The sequence below is a fragment of the Mesocricetus auratus genome, unplaced genomic scaffold (genome assembly GCF_017639785.1).
Source record: "Mesocricetus auratus isolate SY011 unplaced genomic scaffold, BCM_Maur_2.0 contig_3762_pilon_obj, whole genome shotgun sequence".
Taxonomy (NCBI): domain Eukaryota; kingdom Metazoa; phylum Chordata; class Mammalia; order Rodentia; family Cricetidae; genus Mesocricetus; species Mesocricetus auratus.
Window position 1 is genome coordinate 23,657 of NW_024432656.1, and position 7,064 is coordinate 30,720.

The following is a 7,064-nucleotide window of genomic DNA, read 5'->3' on the forward strand; positions in this document are numbered from 1 at the left end:
AATATTCATATTTAGAATTATCCCTTCTTACTATTCTCAAATTTGGTAAAAGTAGTCTCCTCTTGCAGTTGGTAGTGGGTAATGCAGAGACCCATAACTGTTCAGAAATACTAAAATAAGCTATTGTGTAATACTGGGGGCATTTTTGACTTGTTTAAGTCTGAGGGAGGATCCCAACAAGAGTCGTATACATTCATAAGGGTTTATGGGCAGTTAATGAGATATATCATTTATAATTTTTGTGAAGTAAATACTTCCTCATGTTCTTCATTACTTCCAAATGAAATCATGCATTTAGTATTATGTAATTTTTTATTGTTTTGTTTCATGAGGTTGGGGTCTTTGTGTAGCTCTAGTTGTCTTGTTGTTTGGACTATGAAATCTCAGTGATCCACTTGCTTCTGTCTCAAGAGTTCTGATATTGTACACCACTAAGTCAAGAGTCCATGGGGATTTCATATTTTATGTAAATTTAATATTCTCATTTACTCCCCAATCCCAGCTCCCTCTCTCTAGCCCTCCCTCTTCCCCAGCATCTCGCCATCCTACACTCATTTACTACTAGAGAGAACTCCCCAGGTATAATTCCATGGCACATAGGGGTTAGGTATTTTGGACAGGGGCTTAGGGAACATGAGAACAGAAAGGATCAGGGTAAGGATGAACAATTTATGGATCAAAAAATGCAGCCCGGTCAATGAGGTTGCTTGTCTTGTCATCTTGACTTTTGATGTCATCTTTTGATAGCCCTGAAAGAAGAATGTTACTTCTACGTCAATAGGTCAGGAGTAATCTTGGATAGTATACTTGGGTTCAAGAAAGCTTAGAAAAAAGAAAGAGAGAAAGAGAAAAACAAGAATCTTGTTATTAAAATTGGTTCTCCACAGTTCTATGGCTGTCCGCCCTCTTACCATCCCTCATGGGAACCCTCATAGGACTCCTGTTTTGGTCTGTTTTGGGCTATGGATATTCTAAAAATTAGTTAACTTTGTCAAATAAATGTTTAACTCTGCTGCCCGATCAGTCTTGGTAAAATATCATTGTCTAATGATAAATAAGAAAGAGGAGGCTCCTTTGGAGCTGCCCCATATCACATGCCTGGGAATATTCCCAAAGGCCACCCAACACAATGGCCACATTTGCAGGGCATGCCCCATCTAGGGAGACGCCCAGGTAACAAGTCTGACAGAATTGCTGATGGAAACATAGAACTCCATGCCCTAAAAAGCAACAAGGAACAGGTCCACCCCAAGAACATGTATTTTATAGTTATGTGTTAAAATGGAAATTTTTCAAATTACAGGTCATCAATTCAGGTTAGATATTTACCTTCAAGGGAGAAATTGTTTGGAAAGGACTAAATGGATAAAACTGCTATCAGTGTGGGTTTATAGAATTACATTGTAAAGGTGTAGTTATAAATGCTGCATGGTATGGTCATGAAAAATGAAGATGAGGGAATATGGTAGAAGAATAAGAAAGATAAGCATAAAGTTAAACATATTTACTATTTAACACAGGAGGCAAATTTACATTACAAAAATGTGTCCTTTTCTACAAATCATTCTGGTAATTTAATTAGGTTATCATCTTTCACTTGTAAAAATTCATCCAAATAAATGAAAACAGTAGTTAAAGCTAGAAACACCTGTAAATCAAGAAATACAGTATACCCACCAGGATGTTGGGATGATTAAGCTCTTCTTGATTATAGAGAACACAAACAGGATAGAAACAGATCAGATGGGACTATATGAATACAAAATGTTTCTGTATGGAAACAATTAGCAGTACAAAAAGACACCCCATTGACAGGAGACAATCTATACAAGAAATACTTCAGATAAGGGCCCATACATAGAATAAAAAGAATTTCAGAAAATATATAAAAAGAACTAAAACTGCAATGCAAGAAATTGTTAAATAATTCAATAGACACACTTGAAAGACAAATACACATATGTCCAGTAAATATTGCAAGTGTTCAGGATTCCTACAATGACTTCATGTAATCACAAAGAGATGATTTGAAATTTAGATGTTATCAAGTAACCATTAAACAAGTATTAGTAAAGATCAGGAGTGAAAGAAATACTCATACATTGCTGGTCCTTTTAGAGTAGTGTAAATTCATAAAGTCATTGTGAGAATCATTATGGAATTATTGAGAAAACTGAAGAGACAATATAAGACCCATCAGTGTCACTCCTCAGGACATAACCAGAGACCTCCACATCCCAATACTTACACACATTATTCAGTGCTACTGCATTCACCATAGCAAAGTATTCGAATAAAACATTAAATATATATAATGGAATACCTTGCATTTGAATAGAAAATATCAACAAAATTTCCTGTAAAATGGACTTAGAATGTGTACTATTTAGTGAAGTCACAAAATGTCAGAAAGAGGAAACCCCATTTTCCTCATACACAGAAACTGGTCAATAATATGTGTATATGAGAACAATATGCATGAGGGCACACTTGAATAATAAGGAAAGCAAACAACGAAGATCAAATATCAAGCTTGAGGAAGGACTGAATAAAGGTAATGAATACCACTTATAAAATCAGGTATACATCTAAATGCTCTTCGAGCTCTAATTCTATCGTAGTTATTTTTCTTTTTCTGATGGATAACTTGATAAATATATATTCAATAACCAATGTGTAAAACCCTTTTGTAAGTCTCCAGTGTTTATGTTCCCAATGACTATTTTGGAGGGTTTCTCTGTGGCTTTGGAAGCTATCCTAGAACAAGCTCCTGCAGACCGTGCTGGTCTAGAACTCACAGAGATCTCCCTGCCTCTGCCTACTGAGTGCAGGGATTAAAGGCTCCCAGTGAGTATTCTTACTAAATAACTTTACATTTTTTTGTACAGAGTTTGGGTCTGGTTAATTGCAGTGTGTGAATTTTTGTTGTTTGTTTATTTAAAGCAATTTTCAGAATAAAATTTAAAGTATTTCCAGCACCAAACTTAATGATTTGCAGTATCTGAACATATAATATTTCTAGAAAAGTGGACATGTCCACTAACCTGTGTCATGATTATTGGAGATTCAGTCAAACCATTCTGTATTTTTCTTTATATTTCTCTTTCAGGAGCAATGGACAGATAGATGACTTGCACTAATTCATATAAGGGATAAAAAAGAAAAAATTAATACTGAGAGCTGTTAAAGAAAATGTTGTTTATACCATATGCCATCCTAGAACTTAAATACAGTGACTGATGGAAGCAGAGAAAAACACCCACAGTTAAACAATGAACACCACCCATGGAACCCAGTGACAGAGAGAGGGGAATGATGAAAAAATTGGCAAAGAATGGGCTGGCAAATCCAACAATGACAGCTAATCTGAACAAGGTGGGCTCTTGGAACCCATACAGACAGAGGGAAGGCCAACATGTGACTGATCCAGAACCTCTGAGCATGAGAGTCAGTGAGGTTGCCTGGACAACCTATGAGACCCTGGGCAATACATCAGTGTTTATCCCTGGCATACAAAAGTACTTCATGTGTCCATAACACAAAGAGGGATGTTCTCTCAGCCTGGACTTTTAGAGGACTTCCTCTACCCTGCCTTGAGTGAAATGACAGAATCTGGATATCCCCTATGTGGAAGGAAGTGGGAATCGGGTGGGAGGCTTGGGGGGAATGGTGGGAGGGTTTTGGAGGGAGAGGGAACTGGGATTGACATGTGAAACAAGCTATTTAAAATTAAAGTAATAAAAAGGGAAAATGTCAAATCACATGAAGATACGCTAGCAACCACAATACCAGATATCCAGATAATGATCTTCAATCCAGAGAACACTTATTGTCATTTAAATTTGAAGGGAAAATCAGTCTAACTATATTATTACATGAAGAAACAAATTTATCTTAAAATTGATGGAGATGGAAGTGCATGTCAAAATTCTCTCATGTTAAGATAATTGATTTCACTAAAGCAGCTTTGCAGACAATAATTAGATTTAAAATTAATACAAGAGCATCAGATGATTTACCCATGAGATTATGGGAAATGATAAACTTCATGTGAGGGATCCTGTATTCCAGAGAAATGGGAGGTAATCATCCATGGGCAAGACAGAAAATCATTAATTTTCACACAGATGGAAGAAAAATACTGCTAACAATAAAAAACAGCAACAACATCACAAAGAAAGACATAGTAAATAAAAATACCGTGACCAAAAATCTAGCCCCTCTGGAAAGCAATATGGACAATCCTCAAATAAGTAAATCCTCTAATTAAATTAATTTAGCAAGTCCACCCAGCCCTCTCATGCTTTGGCATAGTCTCAAAGGACTTAGTATCCTTCTCCAAAAATACTTGATCAGGCTCTCTTTACAATCGCCACAAAATGGAAGCATCCTAAACATCCCTGAACTGGACAAATAGATAGTGAAAATGTGGTACACATACATGATGAAACACTATTCAGCTCTAAAGAGAATTGAAATCATGAGCTTTTATGCTAAATAGATGGACCAAGAAAAGATCATATTGAGTGGATACACTCAGACCTAGATAAACAGAGATGGCATCTTCTCTCTGATAGGAAGTTCTTAGCTCCAAGCTTTAAAAGTGAGTACACAACCTGAAGTAATGGGAATATTCACAAAATTAAAAGGAGACTCCTGTATGGAGGGGGAAATAATGGGCAGTAGAAAAAACAGGAAATAATAATCTTAAAATGAAGAAATTGAGTGTGTGTGATTAATGGAGAAGTGATAGACATCAATAAAAAATTAGGGAGAATAAAATAACAGTAAGAATGAATGAAAATGTTTTAAGACTTCTAAATATTATCATCTATAAATATGGCTGTAATACATCTAAGAGTATATAAGCATATACAGTTAGAGTATAAATGATATCTTCCAGTCTTACCTAATGATGCTCTTCACCAGGGCCATGGAAATTCTTACAATGCAACCACAGCATCCTGCTTTGATATTGTTGGTCACTGATGTTCCTGATATTTCAAAAACTGTACAGTCTACTCTGGTTGACCCCTTTGCCTCCCAGAAGTAGCAGGTGAGCTCTATGCTGAAGAAGCCATGTGCTTCAGTCAGAGCCAGGAGTCTTGATGTGGACAAGAACATAAAGCCTCTACCATGGGGACTATCTTTCTTGGTATCATAAGGCAATCTGTAAACTTTTAAATCAAACAGTCCTTCCCAGGTATGAAAATTATGAACCATAACAATGGTCTGCACTGCATGATAACCTGAAGGTTGCAAGAGCAGCACACATACATTGGTGGTAACCAACAGCTTATAATTGGACTTAAGGAGTTCTCAACCACAGGAAAGTCATTTCTGGAACTGGAAGCCTAGCCTATTTCTGAGCATTAGGGAAGGATATATCTTGAAGGAGAACCTAAATCCACTATGCATGACTCACATGAATATTCATATAAGATTGATTTTCCAACTAGTACCAATTCTTATGTAGAAAGTCTTCTCATAGCTATAGCAGGATAATTCTGAGATCTTTCTCATTGGAAGTGTATAGAATTATTTCTAGTAAAACAGAATGCAGGAAAACTGAATTGTGTCCCACCAGATCATTCACTACTGTCTCTTAGCTCTCCACTTTCTAGGACTTTGTCTGGCTCCATAGGTGAGCAGTTCTGGGGGATTAATTGCCCTCAACATGAGAAAGAGATCATTCAGAAGGAAAGTACCTGGATTGTTCACACAGAACTGTACTCAAGTAGTTATAGATATAGTACTCTACAAGTGATTCCCCATTTGACATAAACAGGCATAACACTGAAAATACCTAGAAACCACCTTCAGTGAGTGTAACTTGAATGCTACTTCCAATCACTTCCCAGTCAAACCTCAGGAGCAGAAATGGAACTGAATGTTTGGCATCAAAAAAGCACACAAATGAATTATTTAATTTACTATAGACCAAATTTAATGAAAATCTGCCAGAAAGAAATACACTTAACAAGTAATTTTCCAAGAAACCCTCAGGAGGAGCAAGGGAGACAGCAAGCAAACTGTTCTCACCCACAGAAAGCAGACTGCTGCAACTCTGCCACATCCATTTTCTGTAAAAATCCCCCTGAGCAGGCTGCAGGCATTGACCCTCCTCTTGTGGGAATTACACAGTCTCACCACTAGGAGTCAACTCACAACAAACTAAAACACAATAGGTTTTGTAGCCAGAATTCTATTTTTATTTTCTGTCCTACACACAATTCTAGTTTATTATGGCAAAGGTGAACATGCCACCTTCTCCACAACAGTAACCAGTAAAACGGATCGCCAAAATAACTCGGTACAAAACAGGTCTGTTTCAGAATTAAAAAAAGAGAAAATAAAAAGCCTTTACATGAGTTTTTAGATCTCATTTTAAAACAGGGAAAAAAGAGAGAGAGACAAACGAAAAAGAAATCCACCATTGTCTGCAGAGTGCAGTTGCCAACCCTCCCTCTAGGGAGTAAGGACAAAGCTTCTGGGTCCTGTCACTTCTGTGGATTTGCCCGGCTGTTTAACTGGTGTCCATCTGTGCATTGTACTCCTCCAGCTGTGCATCCAAGTGCTCGGCAGAAAGATGCTGCTTTGAGTTCCTGCTCGTACCTCTACCTCTTCCAATGCTGCCTCCACGTGTCCCTCTCCGGATGAGGCCACCACCAAAACACCCGGAGCCATGGTTTCTCCTCATGGCACCTCTGTTCATTCTCTGTGCAGGTTTTCTTTGTGAGTCAGTCTGTGATGTGACAAGCTGAATGTTCATGGGGCAGCCATCTAAAGGGACACCACTGTACTGTTTCATAGCCTTCAGGGCATCTGCCTTCTGTTGAAAGTGCACATGTGCTATCCCTAAACTTCTCGGGAGTGACCGTAGTGCACAGCTGCTGTCTTCAGTGTTCCAAACTCTGAGAAGAGTTCCTGAATATCTGCATCTGACACCCCGCAGTCAAGGTTTGACACCAACAGCTTTCTGCCCATCTCCATGCTGGTTCCACCACAGAAGTGGTTGTCGAATAGGTCATGCTGCCATTTGTTGGAAAGTTGTTTAGGCCTGT

At 37.9% G+C, this 7,064-nt stretch overlaps 1 pseudogene; it reads right to left on the reverse strand.

Moving 5' to 3' along the window:
• Positions 1–6,526: 6,526 nt before the first annotated feature.
• Positions 6,527–6,993, reverse strand: LOC121138377 (annotated as a pseudogene).
• Positions 6,994–7,064: the final 71 nt, after the last annotated feature.